Below are 20,650 nucleotides of genomic sequence, written 5' to 3'. Positions count from 1 at the left end.
TTGCTCAGTAGGTTAAAGGATCTAGTGACAAGCTATAGGGAAACAGATGTGTTTTGTAGCTCGTGTTTCACATGTAAGGCTTGTCCTTAGGCCTCCCAAGTTTCTGAGCCACCTAAATACAGTCTGTGGGTATGAAGCAGTACCCACAGGAAAAAGAGTTGGGGATCACTTCACCCAACTGGATGTGCAGAAGTCCATCAGACCAGATAGAAGGCATCTGAGGGTGCTAAAGGAGGTGGCTGATGTCATTGAGGGGCTAATTTCTATCACCTTTGAAAGGTTATGGCAATTGGGGAAGATTCCTAATGCCTGGAAAAAGGTAGATGTTGCACCAACACAAAAAGGGTAAGAAGGATCCAGGGAAATTGTAGCTGGCCACCATAACCTCAGTCCTTGGGAAGGTTGTGGAGCAAATGCTCTTAGAAGCCACTTCTAAACACATGGAGGATGAGAAGGTGACTAGAGGGAACCAGCATGGATTCACCAAGGGAAGATGATACCTGACCAACTTAATTGCTTTCTGTGATGAGGTGCCTGACATTGTGGACAAGGGGAGGGAGAGGGATGTTGAATGCCTTGATTTTCATAAGGCCTTTGACATGGTCTCCTGTAGTCTCCTAATCATCATCATTGGTGAGAAATCCAGATGGGCTGGATCAATGGGGTGAAAAATTGGCTGGATTATCAGGCTCAATGAGTTGTGATCAGTGATGCAAAGTCCAGCTGGTGGTCAGTAACTAGGGCCATCCCTCAGGGATCAGTACTGGGACCATACTGTTTAGTGTCTTCATTAGTGACCTGGATGATGGGATGGAGTGTACTCTCAGCATGTTTGCAGATGGCACCAAATTGGGAAGAGTAGTCCATATCCTGGAGGGCAGGACCGCTATTCAAACGGAACGGAACAGCAGGAACAGGCTGAAGAAATGGACTGACAAGAAGCTAGTGAGGTTCAGCAAGAACAAGCACAAGGTCTTGCATATTGGATGGAATAGCTTTATGCAATGATGCAGACTGGTGGCTGACTGGTATGAAACAGCTCTGCAGAAAAGCATCTGGGGGTCATAGCAGACAGCAGGTTGAACATGAAGGAGCACTGTACCGTTGAGGCAAAGAAAGCCAGGAGTATCCTGGGCTTTATTAGGAGGAATGTAACCAGAAGGTCCAGAGAAATCCTTTCCCTCTATTTGACACTTGTAAGACCATATCTGGACTACTGTGTCCAGTTTTGGGATCCACAGTACAAGAAGGATATTGACATATGAGCTCAAGTTCAGTGGGCGGCCACAAAGCTGGCAAGAGGGCTGGAGCACATGGTGTACAAGGAGAGGCTGAGAGAGCTGGGTCTGTCCAGCCTGGAGAATTAAAAATGAAGGGGAGACCTTATTGCTGTCTGCAATTATCTAATCACAGGGTTTAGAGAAGTTGGAGACAGATTTTTCTTGGAGGTGCACAGCAATAGTATGAGGACAATGGGCACAAGTTGGAATGTGGGAAATCCCAGACAGACATTAGAAAACAATATTTTTACCATAAGAGTGGTCAAATAGTGGCATGCAATTTTCCAGTTTCTTTCAGGCAAAATGGAAAGAAGGCTTTGAAATCTAACTGCCACAGTTTACCCCACATTAATTTTTGAATAAGTATGTGTAATACTATAACTGGATGTTTACACTCTGCTGATGTTTTTAGGAGATTCTCAATCCTTTTTCTCCTAATTCTAAGTTCTTCCTAATCCTAATTCTCAATAGCACTGTTTAATCAAACCAAGCAAAGACTCAAGCCCTCTGTATAAAAGAGAAAAATTTGCAAGCTTCATGCTCCCTTCACAGTTGCTATGGGTAAATTTATGATACTTCCTCAACATGACCCGGCAATGTGCGCTTCCAGCCTAGAAAGCCAACCGTATTCTGGGCTGCATCAAAAGAAGCATGGCCAGCAGGACGAGGGAGGTGATTCTCCCCCTCTACTCTGCTCTCATGAGACCCCACCTGGAGTACTGCATTCAGCTCTGGGGTCCCCAACATAAGAAGGACATGGACCTCTTGGAGTGAGTCCAGAGGAGGGCCACGAAGATGATCAGTGGGCTGGAGCACCTCTTCTATGAAGACATGCTGAGAGAGTTGGGGTTGTTCAGCCTGGAGAAGAGAAGGCTCCAGGGAGACCTTATAGCAGCCTTCCAGTACTTAAAGGGGGCCTAGAAGAAAGCTAGAGAGGGACTTTTTATAAGGGCATGTAGTGACAGGACAAGGAGTAATGGCTTTAAACTGAAAGAGGGTAGATTTAGATTAGATACAAGGAAGAAATTCTTCACTATGAGGGTGGTGAGACACTGGAACAGGTTGCCCAGAGAAGTTGTGGATGCTCCATCCCTGGAAGTGATCAAGGCCAGGTTGGATGGGGCTTTGAGCAACCTGGTCTAGTGGAAAGTGTCTCTGCCCATGGCAGGGGGGTTGGAACTAGATGCTCTTTAAGGTCCCTTCCAACCATTCTATGATTCTATGATTCTGTGATAACATTCGTGCCCTCTTTCAAAAAAAAAAAACAACACCAGAAACCCACTATGGAGAGGTCTCCATAGCAATTGCTGAGAAATATCGATTGGATTTTAAAAGTTCTACTCTCAGACAGCCTCCAAGAACGAAAATTTTTCCAACAAAACCTAGGAACGGAGATGCAATGGAGCAGGGAGTGTCTTTAGAAACTGTTTCATAACCTTGTAATTGTGTTCACCAGTGAAAACTTCAGCTGAATGTTGAAGCAGAAAACATGTTTTTACAAAGCAAGCAGATGTTTTGGTAGGCAGTTTTTGGGCACCATTTCATAATATAATCCATAACCTGTCATATTTGCACTTTCTGTCTTTGGTCAATTGTATTCATTTTTAACCTGGGTAAAAATCTATGCACTGCAGCAACGGTCCTTAGAATCAAACTTCTTATTAAATTATTCCCTGTAAGTGTGAGTATGTTTTGTCTAATTCTAAATTCTCCTAATTTCTTCTAGTGCTGAGAAGGTCAAAGGTTAAAGCCTGTGCCCTAGAAGTGAATAGGAGTTCCACCATTACCTTCAGGTTTTTTCTACCTCACTATCTTGCATGCTAAGTGTTTTCTCTCTGCTTCCAACAGGGCGTTTCTCCCTTGCCCATGTAACTCCCTTAACCATTTCATCTCTTGCTGGGATTTTTTGGACAACTGTCAGTCCTTCATTTGTTTCCCTATCTTCTACAGCATAAGGGCAAGGAGGTTTCAGGCATTTTTCTATGGTGCTTTAAACCAACACCTGCCCACAGTTTGGGAACCATTAGTCAAAGAGATCTGAACTCATCTCTGGACATGAGATCATTCTTTAGATTCCCATTTTAAAAAACAGTGATAGCAATACGAATATCAAAATGAGTTATGGAGATATTAGTGAGATACAACTGAATAAGAAAAATAAGAAAGCTTTTACTATTGCTCTTTACCCTTGCTGATTTCAAACTCAAGCATATCGGACCCTGAACCATTCCCTAAATGACATACCAGAACAGTCCCTTTTCAACAGTCCCTGGGACAAGATGGACAGTAGTTGCTCTAAGAAAAGCTAAGACCTTCCCAAACACAAATGCCATTAATAAAGTACCTATTGAACCTGCCACCTAGGTGAAGACAGCAGTGGATGAGACTAGAAACAGAAGAGTGTTAAAGCACATTGCCATCTGATTATCCTTAGTGAAGACATCAGTTCAAAAGAGCATTTGGGCCAGAATAATTTAGCAAAGCATTTATTTAAGCTGTTGTAAATGTCACCCAAACTCATTCCTTCCTCCAAGTAAGCACCAGTTAAAGCTGGAGGGACATAATGATGAAGGAGAGACACCTTCTTCCCACTCTAACATCTCAAGCTCAGCCTTGAGTATAGCTCAGCCAATCCCCAAGCTGTTATCTCCATTGCATATTCTTCCAGAATGTCAGATTCATGCTTTAAATTACTCTACCCACATTTTCTGACCTTTCTTCCTAAGTATACAGAAGATGGTAAGTAATCCTGCAGCATGCATAGGATACATCTTTCCATCCTGCCTGCTAATGATTCTTGGAAGCTTCAGATGTTTCATTAATAAATCTGTAATTTACAATTATACCACTGCTTTTACACAAAAAGGACAATGAGGTAATTGACTTCAACCATCAACTAGCTCAGATTAACTGGAATGTAAACAACAGAGACATGGGACAAAACTATGGAAAGAAAAAGAGGAGTAGGGCATTACTGTAGTGTTAAATTTTGTCTGGGTATGTAAACATAAATAGGGGTTTTTAAGAAAAAAATTTGACTTCTCACTTGCTATTTAACAATTCCATTACATAATGTAAATATGTCAAAACATCTCCAGATTCCTTCATGCTGAAAATCAGGTTATACTTAAACAAAGTTTGTATGTGTCCTTCTCTGGCAGCTACCAATTAAATGACACTGTTTTAAACACCATTTTTAGAACTGGCTTTTATACATTGCCAGATGAGGTCACAACTGCTTCCTGTTAATTGCTAGACATTTTACTAAAACGCAGAATTGACAGCACACATGTTTTCTGTTGTTTGCTTGATTGTTTGATTTAAAAAGAGGTAAGGGCGGGGGGGGGACACGGACGGACGGATGACACGGACGGACAGGGGGAGCCAGGTGGATGTTGATCAAGAAATTGGGAAATGTTCATCCTCTAAGCAGTGCCTCCAACACAAGACAATTTCAGACACTCCATCCTCCCAAGCAGACAACTGTTTCACTTCAGCTGTGGATTTTTGAGGATGTCAGGGTGCTTTATCACTGATGACAACCCTTGCCACAGCGCAGAACTTACAAAAGTTCTTTGTCCAGTTTCAGACTCCTCTGTAATTCCCAACTTTATGCCTGGAGGCAAAGTACCAGAGAAAGATTGTAGTCCTGTGCTGCAAGTATGGCCTCATGGCGTGACCCTGGGATACTGCCAGGGGACTCATATCTCCCCTTCCCAGCAAGGCAGCAGCACCCCATTACTCTCAGAGCGGACAGCAGGAGAGATCCCAGCATTTTCCCACTGATAATTTCCAGGATCTTTTCATGTGAGGACCTTTTGTTTATTCTCCAGAGTCCTTGTGTAAACCAACACTAACTCATGATCTCCCGTAATACAGGCAGCTCATAACTCTAACAGGCCTCGGAGCAAACAGTATGAGAGCATTTGCCAGCTGAACCAGCTGATATCCCCCATCAAGCCCACACTGTAACTCTGACAGACTGGGTTAAGTGTGATTTGGCATCCGCCACACCTGCAAAGGTTGACATAGTGCTTTAAATTATCTGAGCCATCAAGATAAGATTCTAGTCAACAGCATAAAGAAATTACATTTTTAAAAGACACAAGGAAAAATAATCCCTTAGAGCAATTTACATTGTTTTCACTGGGAAAGGGACTATTTCTTTCCCCAATACTTTACTTTCTGAAAAGGACAGTTAATCAAACACATCTCCTAGTATAAAGCGCAAATCAAAGCTTCTCTGAAAGCAACGACTATCAGATTGATTCTATATGCAAAATAACCTGAAATAACCTCTCAGTGAAAACTGCTTAAGCCAGCAAGTGAATGGAAATAGCACAAACTAATTTGGTGACCACCCGATTCAAATCAATCCAACCAGTTGAAATTTTGTGGGATGCTATTGTGGAGACGGAGGGTTTCCCATCTGGTCTCTTTGCAGTTATAGAATATAATATTGAAAAAATCTTTGCAGTATCGTTGCTCAGCATCAGCATCTGCCTTTGGGCAGGAAAGCTTAGATCACATTCTCCTTCATTCCTTCTATAATGGTGGTCTTTGCAAGAATGAAGCTGAGGATGTTTCTAAGAATTCAGAAGAATCAAGTGCTATTTATGCCATGAGGGATAGCAATGCAGTACGTTCCCTCAGAGTCCCCTGCACACCTTTGCAGACAATTAATCTTGTTCCCAAAACAGCTACTGGACCCAATTCCATACATTGAAGAGGAGATCATGAATCCAACCTCACTCTGAAGGCAGAAACAACAGAGGCCTGGTAGGAGTACAACAGCCAACTCTTCAGTCCCAAAGCCTGTCCAGCAGGCAGTGAGGCACGTATGTTAGTCTTTATAGGAGGAGTCTGAGTCTCAGAAGCTGCCAGATAACTCAGGATGATACCTACCTCTGTGTATGTCAAAGAACATCCAAGTCTTGATGCTGAAGCTCTTCCTTAGTTCAAACAGGCACTGTGCACCAGCACAAGCCCCAGTTCACCACTACTTACCAAAAGGATTTGGTAGCGCAGGCACTCTGAAGTTTTAGGTCAAACACACCAGCCCAATGTTTCTTCCAACTCCCCCTCAGTTTCAGACTGCATAGAGTTTGTGGCAGGAGTACATCAGAAGTTTAAGGACCACAGTGGATGTGGTAAGATCAAGCAAGTGTTAAATCACATAGAGCTTCCTCTGCCTCAGACACATACCAGGCTTTTCCAAAACTCCACTGAAACATGTTTACACCTCGTGAATCTGTGATTTTGGGAATATCAGAGATTGCTATGTCAAGGCTCTTCACTCACTGACTTCCATGAGAACATCTCCTACAATAGACCTGGACCTCCACTGATCCCTTCCTGTGATCAGTCAGCAGAAGCATTGATCCTTTCACTTTTTTGCAGGACTTTTGTTTGTACTGGAAATACTTTTTTATTCTGAATATACTTGACTCTGTCTTTCTGTTCACTTTGGTCGCTTTTAAATCTGGCCCTGAATTCATCTTGGAAGTATATGCACTGACATGGTGACTGAAGGAAACCCCCTGCTTGTCTGAACATCTGTGAGATGTGAGCAAAAAACCAGAGCAAGTTCAAATTACCCCTCCTAAAAACGTGACAGATATGAGTAAGAGGTACCGCTCATGAGACACCTCTGTGGAGTAAACATTTTGGAATAATATTCCAGGCAACAATTACAGAGGCTCTAACAACAGATTGACCAGCCATCTATTACATTTCAAACAAAGTGACTCAAAGGAAAATTTTCCAAACAGGCACCGCTGGGCATTTGACTCAGCCCAAGCAATGTTTTAACTATTGCTTTGCCACAAAGCATACATCTGACTTCTGTAAACCATGCCCTGGTAGCCACTTTCGTATAAATGTATAGCACATCTGACTGTTTTTTCCACCAACTTTCTAAAGTGAGTAGCCATCACAGCATGCTGTTGTTTGTTGCTATGTGATGCCAGGTTCAAATTAATTATTTAGCTATTTTAAACCTTTCCTTCCCCTCTCCCTCCCCCTTCTTAAATAACATTAGCGTTCTGGGTTAGCTGAAGGCCTAAAAGCTGGTTTTAATTTAAATATAAATAATACCCAGAGTGACTATGTGATTGTACTAAAAATAGTTTGTTTTCTGTTCTAAATGTTTCACTGATCTTAAAATTGGGGGCGGGGGGGAATGCGACAGGATGTCCAGATCTTTTTTAGTCTGAGGGTGCCTTAAATCTGTGGCATTCTGTCTTTAGAGAAGTGGGTCATTTCTGAGATACCATTAGTTTATCTGGAAATGTATTTACCACACTTTACCAGCACATCTATTCAGTATGTCATTCAGAAATCACGAGGGGAAATCACACACTGTTAAGACTAAATATTCTTGAGCAAGCCTCAGTTATGGCAAGTTCAGCAGCAGAAAACGAAGCTGTGGTGAGTACAGTTACTGAAATTTTCCAAATAAATAAAGCAAACAAGTTGCTCCAGGAAGAAACTCATACCTATATGATTTATAATAGTGGGAGTGAGTCCATGAAGGCAAGATGAACCCAGCGAACCAGCAGTCACAGGCCACCCGTGGGCTGCAGTGTTGCCTACAGTGCCTTCGCTCCTTGTAACTGGTCCGTGACAACTGGTACGGACCTCATCTGTTCTGAGGTGCATGTGGCTTCTAGCAATGCTCAGCAACTTCTATTGGCTTAAAGGTTGCTGATGAGCTCCAATGTGGGTTAGTATCAACAGGGAAAAATATAGGGATCCTATTTACAGCCTGCTGGCAGCAGACAGGTAAAAAAAATTAAAAATCCCTTCTCCAAAATCAATGTTTGCTTTACTGAGGGCCTCCTTAGGTGTACATTGGAAACAATTCTGTCTGTCTTCCACCACAGTTAAGTCACCCTACAGTTTGGTGTGCCAGCCAGTAGTAGTAAGCAGTCCAGAATCAACAGGTTTCTGCTGTTGAGCGGTACCAGACCATATTGGCCAAAAGCAGATGGAAAATATTAAATGTGACACGGCACCTGATGAATGGTGATAAGAACAAAAAGTAAAGTGGGGACTGGTGGACATCTTGGCTTCTCTTCATCCTCCTTGTGACATAACATAATGGCCAGCACCGCTGATGTGAGGAGCGTTTTTAGCAGCAGGACCCCTCCCACCCAGCATGAGCCAGCCCCTCCTCACGCTCCTTCTCATCACTCACCCTCAGCTCAAAGGAGGTCATGTCCCAGGCCTGATTCTCTAGTCTAGTCACCAGCACCCTGTACAATCATTTCATCCTGGGCAAAGTCACTAAAACAAAATAAAATAAAATCAATGAGAACTCTCAATTCATTTCCTTTGATAGGAGGAGCATTATCCCTGCTGTTCAAAACCATGGCTGGCCATCCAATGCACAACACAGTGAGAAAGAAGTGCAGCCTCTGAAGGCAGGTTGAAAGCAAGAACCATGTACTTTGGCCGCTTTCTGATTATTCTGTCTACATGTAGTTCTCTATGCCTTCATCTCTGCACATGAATTTTTCACTATGAGGGGCTTCCAGATCCAGAAACTGGGTGTTACTAACTCTTGACATTCCGATTTAAGATTAAAATAATTCCTTTTCTCTTTACCACTTTATGTCAAGTGATGGGATTAAAGCCTTACATATTCCATGTTCCTTCTGACCTCATTTTTATGGATTTTAGGTGCTAATGGAAAGGTATTATTAAAGCCCTTGCTATGGGGTATCTGGTTTTTCTCAGCAAGTCAGTGGAATGACACATTCAGAATCATGAATTCTGTTGTGTCAGATTCACGGCTTGGCTTTCTAAGCCGCACATAGATAATGTTCCTCACACATTGCATTCTGTAACAAAGCGTTTCAGGCAGGCACAGCAATCTCAGTGGCTAACACAACACTAAAGCAGCAAAGCACCTGAGACCAAACAGCTCTGACACTGCTGGAGATGCTGTGTTCTCCCTTCTGCAGCACAGTTTGGTGAGGCTACCTGTTATTACTAGCTAGATGTATACCAGCGATGAAACGTGATGGATTTCTGTAGCACATCATGAAGCCTAGCAGCACTGGGCAGTGAAGGCAAGTATGGATTTTGATTGACGTGATTTCATTAAAAGCAGAAGGAAAAACGTTTACTTGCTACCTAAAAGCTATTTGCCAGCTTTACCTCCCCAGCCCTACTGCCTTCTCTGGGGCTAGTGGAGATCTTAGAGATCTCCATCTTAGACACTGAGTGAAGTCAAATGGATTCTACTTCAGCACAAATCTGTCCTCAGGCAGAGCCAACTGCAAAATCAGGCCAAAAGCACAGTAGGGTGTTTATGCCAGTGGACTTTCAGTGCAGGAGGCTGGAACTTAAGTCCCTCAAGCAAGGAACAACCCATGCAATGCAAGGTGTCTATTAGAAGTAGATTCTTCCTCTGTACTTGGAAAAACTTCTCCCTTACAACGTACCACCAAAGAAGCAAAAACGCACTCCTGTGGACAGAGATGCTGTATTGCTTAAATAGTTATTACATCTTCAGCTAACTGGTGGCACTGCACCCACCATTCCCTTGGTGTTCTGCTAGAGCTTCTGCTAACAAACAACATGCACTTCAGGGCTTGACCTTCTGCAGGCTTGCCAGTTCTGCCATTTACACACTTGGCCCATACTTCAATGAGCCATACCGGGGCAGACAGCTAAAGTAGGCTTTTTTGCTCCTCAAAAACAAAAGAAAGGGTTTGTTGCAAATCATTCCAGTGCTATCAGAATCCCTTCTCCCACCCACCCCCAAATCTTATTAAAAAGAATGTGCATAGTTATTATAGCAATTCCATGTTGTCATAATTATATCCTGAAAAGAGTGTGAAATGTGCTTTTCCACATAATTTACTGTTTTCCTATGATTCATGAAACCTCTTTTCACATGAATAATTGGTCCCTTCTTGTTTATGTATCACCATGGTACATAGCTCCTAGCAGGCCAATAAAAAAAAAGACACAAAGCTAACATTTAATCATCACTTCCACATACAACCTACTTCCCCCCCCCCCCAACTCCTTGCTTTTTACCTCCCCCCATAAAAAGAAAGCACAAATTTTTTGATGGAGGAAATGCTTCCTAAAAAAGATCCTGACAGTTTTATCTTTCTTAGCAGTCATGAGCAAAGTTTTTTGCTTCATGCTTGTTTTGTGCTTCACATTTTCCAGTGTAAAGAAAACAACCAGAAAGTCCTTTACAAACAAACTGAGATGATAGAGAAGGAGGAATGTTCTGAGTGCATGGCTGCTGGGAATGGCAGCTTTCCAAACACCAGTTTGTTTATTTCTCAGGGGAGATACAGTCAAAAATATGCTTATCAATAGTCACCTGAATTAGAAAGCACTTCAGTATGTTCTCACAATAGTGTTTCAACTTCTAACACTTTAATGACACTTTATTTTTACAGTGCAGTAAACTGAGGCACAAATTAATTTGTTTACAATGACTACTCAGTGAGTCACTGCTCAAGCGACTCTGCAGTCAAGCTTTGATTTGCAAAACTCCTCCTCTGCCTTCAACTAGAGCTTCCTAAATGGACTGCATGCTTAGCTCAATGTGACATCTGTGACAGATGAATGTGTATCTCTGTATGTGTGTGTGTATATTTGTGCTTCCTGCCTTTAAAGCTGAGGGCCACCTTGTGAAGTATTTTGACAGCAGATGAAAAAAAATCAAACATACAATTATATTTCTGCTTGACAGCATCGTACCATGGCAATCCAAAAACACATCAGAAAACAGAAGTCAGCAGGAACACTTAAGAACATAGGAAAAAACATGTTGGCTTAAGACCAGCTATCAGTCTGGCCCAGTAGGCTCTGTGATTCTGCAGAATCAATGCAAAAACTGAATGCAAAAGAAAAAGAAAAGAAAATGTTTGTTATTGGGACTACACGAGGACATTAATCTCCTTTTTACCACAAACCCAAAGCAACATCAGGTTTTAAGACTGGGGAAAAAAAAGCTGAGTGGTTTTTACCTCATATAGACATGAGTCAAAACCAAAGCCTCAAAATCTGATCTTATTAAAAAAAGGAGGGTGAGCTGTGAGGTTTTTGTTTTCCTTTTTTTTGGCAGCAAGGTAGAGACAGGAGGGAGTGAAACTTTGGCAAGTGGTGGGGGTTAGGACATGGGAGGAGAGAAGAGGACAAAGGAGAGAGAAAAACAACTGTTTGGAGTCTAATCTTCTGATGCAAATACACCTTAGCAGCACTGGCTGGAAAGCAGACTAAGAAGTGGAAAGAATTTCTGGATCTAGATCAAGACAGCAGAAATATCTTAATCTTTGCTGGGCCATAATCTCCTGAGGAGGCTTGTGAGAGTTTGATCCTGTCATTCCCAAACTAGAATCTTAAAACTGATTTGGACCAGAACTACAGTTGGTTTGAAAATGTTATTACTTCTTCCTGTGGAAAAAAAAAAGAAACAAAAATGGAAAAAAATCCAGCCAAACCCAGAGTGCATGGACTCATTACAAGCTCAGGAAATCAACTCTATTTAAATCTCTTTCAGCACCACTCTCCAACTTTAATAGTGCGTGTGTGGAAGCAAATATTACACAGAAGTTCATCCTCCCCTTCTGGTCCCCTGCCTCCCTGCCCCCGCCCCAACCCTAGCTCCACATCTGAATGGTCACTATTTGTTTTTTCTTTCTGATTAGTCTTGTCAAGACTTTCTCTCACTGACCGCCATTTTCATTCTTTTAAGCATTGCTCACTCCAGTATCTCTGTTTGTGATCTTCATTATCGCATTCTTGCATTCTTGTGTTTAGTTCAGTCCCTGCTTTGCTCACTTCTCTGATGCCAGCTCCCAATGCTACACGCTCCTCTCTTATCAGTTGCTTTGCTATTCCCTTATTTTATCTTCTCTCATCCAGTCTTCTACCCTTCAGGATGAGTATCTCAATGCTAGTTGAGTTCACCCAACTTTCTGTTTGCTATTCTCTCACACTGCCGGGACTCATAAGCAAATGCATGCTTTGGATGGAAGGACTTCCTCCATCCTGAGAGCAGTCTCTCCTCGCCACTGGCACTGCACACCAACCTCTCCCTCTAGGCTATGCTCTTTCTCTCTCTTTCCTCCATTCTTACGCTTCTAGCTCTTGCTGACAATGTAACAACACTGTGAGATGAGGAAAGAGCTATGGGAGACTCGCATTTGTTTTCTGGCACCGTTGACATGACTGGAGTGGGTATCCACTTAAACGAGTTGTCACTGAGGGTCCAATGTCAGTGCATGTGTGGTGGGTTGATCCTGGCCAGCTGCCAGATGCCCACCCAGCCGCTTGCTTACTCTCCTTCCTTGACAGGATGGGGGGAGAAAAATAAGATGAAAAAGCTCATGGGTCGAGGTAAATACAGGGAGATCCTCTTACCGTCAACAGGCAAAACAGACTCGACTTGGGGAAAATAAAGCAGAGGCCGCCCCTGCAGCCCCCATTCACCAAAACCCTGACGCCAACACCCAATACGGTATTAATTTACTATTATTTTGTTATTACAAAGACCTAAGTTCCAGCATCTGGAAGTCAACTTTTTTTCTGAATCACCAGCTATATCTTCTGCAGGTGGATTTGCTGATCTATTTCTCTGCAAGTTGCCAAAAGTATTGAGGAGAATTTGCAGAATTGCAAAATATTGGACTTTTTTTCTTGGGGGGGAAGCCTAGCAGCATGTTTCTTATCTTGGCTACAATTGTCTAACCTTGCTATTTTTATTTCACATTTATTGCAAACAGTTTTGGCCTGTGCCATTTTTTCGGTCTTGGATTGTCTTTATGTATAGGCAGATTTTTTCTTGGATGCTCTTCATTTCTCTTTACTGCTTGATATTACTTTCTTGTGGGAAATACAGTTTTCACTAGCCTTGAAAGTGCATCCTGTACATTGATAACTCAAGACCACTCTTTGCAATCAGTGCTTTTTGCCTTGCTTACCAGGTAACCCTGAGGCACTGAATTCACTTTGAAATGAGTGGACTTCATACATGTGCAAAATTCACATGGCTTAGAATTACCACACCAGTCCATAGTCTGATCTGGAAGTGGTGAAGACAGGCCTTTCCCAGGGGACACTGAAAGCCTGATTGTTCTGAGCAAGTTTATCTAGTTTTTTTAATGTCCCTATAAGATTGCTAATGATGATGGGCCATTTGCTTGACTCTCCTTCTGCTCTCTGCAATGCTGCTTCCCTTGGGAAACGCATAGCAGCAGAGCTTTTTGATGTGACAATAAAAATTACTCTCCAGCACGGCCATTTATTCATTTGCAATGCCTCACATTTCATACATCATAGGGCTGGAAAAAAGAGTCTCCGTACTTAATATTATTAACTCAGTCTTATTCCAGTATTAAATTAGTATTTATTTACAGTACCAAATGAGAACTTCTACAATGCTGATGGATCATTATTCTTCCACAGATTTTCCCCTTTTTCCATGTACAGACATAAGCTGCATGTTCATCTTGATTTGTAAATAAGAACCAATCATTTGCTAGTTTTCCAGTCAATTGAGGGAAAGACACTGTATTCAGCATGCTCTGATGGGTCAAAGTCCATTGCATTGTCTTTGCTTTAATGAACTTCTGTGAGGACCCAATATGCTTGAAAAAACTCTATCATCTCCACTGAGAACCCGTGATTAGCCACTTTTATTTATGTTCTTTATTTTTAACCTTAGTTTAGATATATCCACAGGGTAATCAATAGGGAAAAGAATTACTATCTTTCCTTAGCAATACCAAGCTCTCCTCTACTTGTTGGCAATCACATTTAAAATACAATTGCTGCAAATATATGTTTTGATCATATCAGCTCTGCACATTTTATCATGTTTTATTGTGTATCAGAATGAGGTAAGACTCAGACTTTCTAATGTGAAGAAATTTTCCTCTAAACAGGATCATCAACAGAATTTTGACACATGGAACAGTTATCGCTTTCCACATTTTTGCCTTATCTGTATCCACGCTGCCTAGCAGCCTGTCAGTTTGGTATGTAATAAGCCATATAATGTGGGAGTGATTAATTCAGGGTCTGCATGATTTTATTCACATTTGTGGCAGGCTGTCAACAAGAACTAGTGAGGACTCCATACTCTATTTAAACACAGAGGCTACTGCTTCAGTAACCACACCAGAAGCAGTTTACCAACTCAGATTGCTTTACAGTTTTTACACAAAGTTGAGTCCCTCAGTTTTCTAGTGTATCCTACAGCTGTGACATTTGTTCAGGGAAGGAGAGCAATCCCTTTTCTCCTGAATAATCTAAATAAAAAATGTTTTTCAAGAGTTCTGAGGCTATATAATGTAGGACAACCCGACAGAATGGCACAATGCTTATGTTTTCTCACTAGTAACAGAAGACTGTAAGATCACAAATGAAGACAGCATTAGTGTAAAGACAACCTGAGAACTAACCCCAAACCTTCACCCTGAGGGGCAAATGAAGTTATGACCATATAACTGAGGTTAACAGCAGGACAGCTGAACCACTGAGACGTCCCATGCACGGCTGCTCCCCTGGTGATTTTATCATAGGTTTTACAATATTTGATGTTTTCCTTAACACCTTACATCCTGGGATCCTGTAAATCTTGGGGAAAAAAGGCTTTCTAGCACTTGCATTTCTTGGGGAAAGCTTGAATGTTAAGGATTTCAAAACTGTAAAGCACACTAAAAGATCATGATTATTTATTATTAAAATGACTAAAAAACACTCTATGACTTTCAAAAATATCTGAAGATCTTGGAATATTTGATGATAATGTTTGACTATTTAGGATTTTATAGCATTGTCAAGCATGTACATATTGGGGCACTAGTTTACCGGCCATTTAATGAGAGGCAAACACAAGGGTCAAAAGTAGTCAGTTCCTCAAACATGGCAAAAGAACTGCATGCATCACCTCTCTACCAAAGCTGAACCTAAAGCTGAATGATACGTGACGTCATTTCTGCAAGATATGCTGATAAACGCTAGAAAAAAGTGACCAAAGCTTGGTAGTGATGACAACAACTAATATTTAGCTCATTTGCAAGTATACATGAGTACCTTGTTAGCATCGTGCTCCCTGTTCGTAGGAGTCTGGGACAATATGGCATGGGAAAGCATGAAGGGAGGAGAACTGGATTATATAGGGATCACATTATATCTGCCTGTGCAAAGGTGAGCAAAGGCCCTTGTTTTGCTTACTCTTATGGGTCAGGCTAAAAGTGATCCTCAGGACTTCCATAAGGAGAGGAATGAGACTACTTCACTGTCTCCTCTGTGTGAACCTGGAAGTGGTTGTGTTAATTGTTCTTTTTAACAGGTACTTGTTTCACATGCTTTAGAGGTAATCAAACTTGCTTTCGAAATGAAACAAATCCCTGAATTGAGGAGGATGATGAAAACCAGTCTTCTGAGTAATTCCGTCTCATCAGCCAATATTAAGTGCTAAGGGCACTGGACTCTTGCTTGAAGACACACAATAAGATACATACAATACCTTTCATTAAAAGAATGGTGAAAGTCTTCCTGTACTAGCAATCTCCTCCTCTATGCAAAGACGTATCAGCAGTTTTCACTAATGAAACAGAAAATAAAATTCAATACCTTTTTCATACAGTCAGTTTCCTTTCAGTATAGTAACTGAAGTGTCTTTAATACAATGCACAACAGGCAGCTATGTAAAATTCAACATTAAATGGCCAATACAGTAGCACAGCATGTCAGGAACCACTGCTGAGTACAAGATGTAATGTCACTGTGAAAGTGTGATAAAACATTTCCCTCCAAGACTCAGAACACATTATAATCTATGTGAGTGGGGGAGTTCTCCCTGCAAATTTTGAGTAGGCTGATAGATTTGGTGAGAGAAATTGGCAGGATGACATCTTTGGAGATGGAAGCACCATGTTCCCAGCTGGACTCCAGGCTGGAATGCTTTTTAGTTTTTCTCTGTCCCTGTCAGAGAGTCCTTTTTGAGGGTTGTATAGCTGATTTTCCCTCAAAGCTCCATCGTCAAGGAGGCAAGGCATTAGCTATAAACAATAAGCAAAATCCTGGCCTTGTTGATTAACAGCAGGAGTAACCACTAACAAACTTTGACTTGCAAATCAGAAAAGAATACATCTGTTCTGGTTGATTTCTGGACTCTTTCATAATAATAATTATTTTTCAGAGCACTATAAAAACATGACTGACCAACAGGCTTTCTTAATTAATAAAACCAAGCAAATTTGGCATCCCAGTTTTGTATTCTTTGAAGGAAAACAGTATCCATTTCACTGAGGTCAACAACAGAAAGTCTAAAAAGCGTGAATCAACTCTCACTATAATGTAGAAAACCTTTTTTAAAGTTGTTAATTGACATTTCTGAGCTTTGTCCTGGAGGCAGCCGTAACTAAATTATTCATGACACCAACAGTATACGAGGCACATAAAAGACTTTAATCCACTTACCGGCTTGATTTATTGAAGCTTAACCAACAGGAAAAATATGATTAAAATATCTAATTGGTACAGACAATTGTGCTATATGATTGCTCTGTGAAAACCAGATGCACTTCTGGATGCTTATGCATCAGAATAGGTATTAACATTTGGCCTCAGCATACAATAAACCCATCAACCATCCATTTGGATCCTTCTTAAATACAGTGGAGGATGACCTCATCATCCCTCCTTCAACTCACTTGTTCTCTGAAGAATTTGTTGAAGAAAAATTGTCTTGAAAACTGTGCATACACATTATGACTATGATATTTATATTACATATTGATATAAACAAATTGAGTTCAATTTGATGCTGATCCTGCTTATAGTTATTTGTATTCTGAGTGGTCTTGTCATTCATGAACTGTCAGTCTTTTGTAGACATTCTCCACTGCTGTCTTGAGCTTATAGGAACTTTTATTCCAATATCTGCAAATAAAAAATTATTTTGTCCGAGACCTAAACACATTTCTTATTCCCAAGAAGTTGAATAGATGATATATTACCTTTGAACACAATATCTGTATCCCTTTCCATTTTATTTGGCAGGCATTTAAAGACTTCTCCATTGTGTCTATAACTTTGTTTTTAATAGTAGTGTAACAACCAAGCAAGAATATGTTCATCATCCTGATACAGTAGTAACCCCAGAGAGCACCATTCCTCCAGAGAAGCTCCCAAAACGTTCTGTCCAGGATGCCCAGGAATCTCTATTGACATTTGTCAGATTAACGTATTTGGGTCTCAGCATGTCAGCCTTGCAATACCTTTAAGCTTTACAAAGCATAAACTTTTACTTTATTTTATTTTGAGGTTTTGGATGTCATTTTGAAGTACAGATTCTCATGTAGTACTATTTTCTAAGAGATGAGACCTTCTGGTTAAATTGTCTAGGTCCTGACAAAAACCACTGCTAAGCTTGAGAAGTTCTGAGTCCTGAAACCAATTACTCTTTAAACTGCACAGGAAATACGTGAATCTTTGCCTTTCTTTTTTCTTGACTTATTTTGCTGTTTACATCTGAGAAGTTTGTACGTTCAGATGAGTACTTTCTAAAGCATTCAGAACCTCCTGTCTGCACTTCTCATTTGAACCTGTCATCCCTCTCTGTTCTGTGAAATCACATCTTTTCTTTCTCTTAATATACCACAAAGTTTACATTATAAAAGAATACCTCTTTGTCTCTTCTTCCTCACCAAGTCCCTCTCAATTCATAAATCACAATACTATTATTTTGGGTTTTATGCATCTAGAGAACTTCTGTTCTTTCAAATATCCTTGCCCTCCCTACCAAAAGAGTATGGAGAAAATAAATTCCACCTAGCTTACAACTCCTCCTTTTATTTCACCGTCATGCTCATAAACATTTATGAGAACACTGTTCCTTTTGCCCTAGGGCAAGGAACATGTGAAAAACACACAAGAAAACCTTAAAGATACAAGAAAATATTGGAAAATTGTATATGGACAGTTTTCTGAAATAATCATACTTTCCGATGTGTATGTTATTGTTTCAAACAGACGAAATGCAGTTCTGTTGTATTCAGGCAACCACTGAAATGATTGCCCTTACATCCCCTTGAAGGGGAGGGGATGTAACCAGGCTCACTAGAGAGGAGCCTAAGGGTGGCATGCCAACGTTGGGAGTGAAATCGATAGCCCAGCTCAAGTGCATCTACACCAATGCACGCAGCATGGGCAACAAACAGGAGGAGCTGGAAGCCATTATGCAGCAGGATAGCTATGACTTAGTTACCATCACAGAAATGTGATGGGATGACTCTCATGACTGGAGTGCTGCAATGGATGGCTATAAGCTCTTCAGAAGGGATAGGCAAGGAAGGAGACGCGGTGGGGTGGCTCTCTATGTTAGGGAGTGTTTTGATTGTGTAGAACTGGGTGATTATGACGATAAGGTTGAGTGCTTATGGGTAAGGATGAGGGGGAGAGCCAACAAGGCAGATATCCTGCTGGGTGTCTGTTATAGACCACCCAACCAGGATGAAGAGGCAGATGAAGCATTCTATAAACAGCTGGCAGGAGTCTCACAATTGCTAGCCCTTGTTCTTGTGGGGGAATTCAACTTACCGGACGTCTGCTGGAAATACAAGGCAGCAGAGAGGAAACAGTCTAGGAGGTTCCTGGAATGTATGGAAGATAACTTCCTGACACAGCTGGTAAGTGAGCCTACCAGGGGAGGTGCCTCGCTTGACCTGCTGTTTACAAACAGAGAAGGACTGGTGGGAGATGTGGTGGTTGGAGGCCATCTTGGGCTTAGTGACCATGATATGACAGAGTTCTCAATTCAGGGTGAAGTAAGGAGGGGGGTGAGCAAAACCACTACCAGGTTTTGGTAGTGGAGGGCAGACTTTGGCCTGTACGACCCTGGTTGAGAGAGTCCCTTGCGAGACAGTCCTGAAGGGCAAAGGGGTCCAGGAAGGCTGGACATTCTTTAAGAAGGAAGTCCTAAAGGTGCAGGAGCAGGCTGTCCCCATGTGCCGCAAGACGAACTGGCAGGGAAGACGACCGGCCTGGCTGAACAGGAAGCTTTTGCTGGAGCTCAGGAAAAAAAGGAGAGTTTACCACTTTTGGAAGAAGGGGCAGGCAACTCAAGAAGAATAAAGGGATCTCGTCAAGTCAAGCAGAGAAGATTAGAAAGGCAAAAGCCCAGCTAGAATTCAATCTGGCCACTGTTGTAAGAGATAATAAAAAATGTTTTTACAAATACATTAACAACAGAAAGAGAGCCAAAGAGAATCTCCCTCCTTTACTGGATGCAGGGGGGAACATTGCACCAAGGATGAGGAAAAGGCTGATGTACTTAATGCCTTCTTTGCCTCAGTCTTTAATAGTCAGACCAGTTATCCCCAGGGAATTCAGCCCCCTGAGCAGGAAGACAGGGACAGGGAGCAGAATAAACCCCCCATAATCGAGGAGGAAGCAGTTAATGACCTGCTACGCCACCCGGACACTCACAAGTCTATGGGGCCGGATGGGATCCACCTGAGAGTACTGAGGGAGCTGGTGGAGGAGCTTGCCAAGCCACTCTCCATCATTTATCAGCAGTCCTAGCTAACAGGGGAGGTCCCAGACAACTGGAGGCTTGCCAATGTGACGCCCATCTACAAGAAGGGCCGGAAGAAGGATCTGGGGAACTACAGGCCTGTCAGCCTGACCTCGGTACCGGGGAAAATTATGGAGCGGTTCATCTTGAGTGTGCTCAACAGGCATGTGCAGGCCAACCAGGGGATCAGGCCCAGCCAGCATGGGTTTATGAATGCTTGACCAACCTGATCTCCTTCTATGACAAGGTGACACACCTAGTGGATAAGGGAAAGGCTGTGGATGGTGTCTACCTGGACTTCAGTAAAGCCTTTGACACCATTTCCCACAGCATTCTCCTGGACAAACTGGCTGCTCATAGCTTAGGCGGGTATACTCTTCGCTGGGTAAAAAACTGGCTGGATGGCCGAGCCCAGAGAGTTGTGGTGAATGGAGTTAAAGCCAGTTGGTGGCCGGTCACAAGTGGTGCTCCCCAGGGCTCAGTTTTGGGGCCAGTCTTGTTTAATGTCTTTATCAATGATCGGGATGAGGGGATTGAGTACACCCTCAGTAAGTTTGCAGATGACACCAAGCTGGGCGGGAGTGTTGATCTGCTTGAGGGTAGGAAGGCTCTGCAGAGGGAGCTGGACAGGCTGGATCGATGGGCCAAGGTCAATTGTATGGGGTTCAACAAGGCTAAGTGCCGGGTCCTGCACTTCAGTCACAGCAACCCCATGCAACGCTACAGGCTTGGGGAAGAGTGGCTGGAAAGCTGCCTGTCGGAAAAGGACCTGGGGGTGTTTGTTGACAGCCACCTGAATATGAGCCAG

The sequence above is a fragment of the Ciconia boyciana genome, chromosome 1 (assembly GCF_034638445.1).
Source record: "Ciconia boyciana chromosome 1, ASM3463844v1, whole genome shotgun sequence".
Taxonomy (NCBI): domain Eukaryota; kingdom Metazoa; phylum Chordata; class Aves; order Ciconiiformes; family Ciconiidae; genus Ciconia; species Ciconia boyciana.
The sequence above is the reverse complement of the archived record's forward strand: the minus strand, read 5'-3'. Positions refer to the sequence as shown.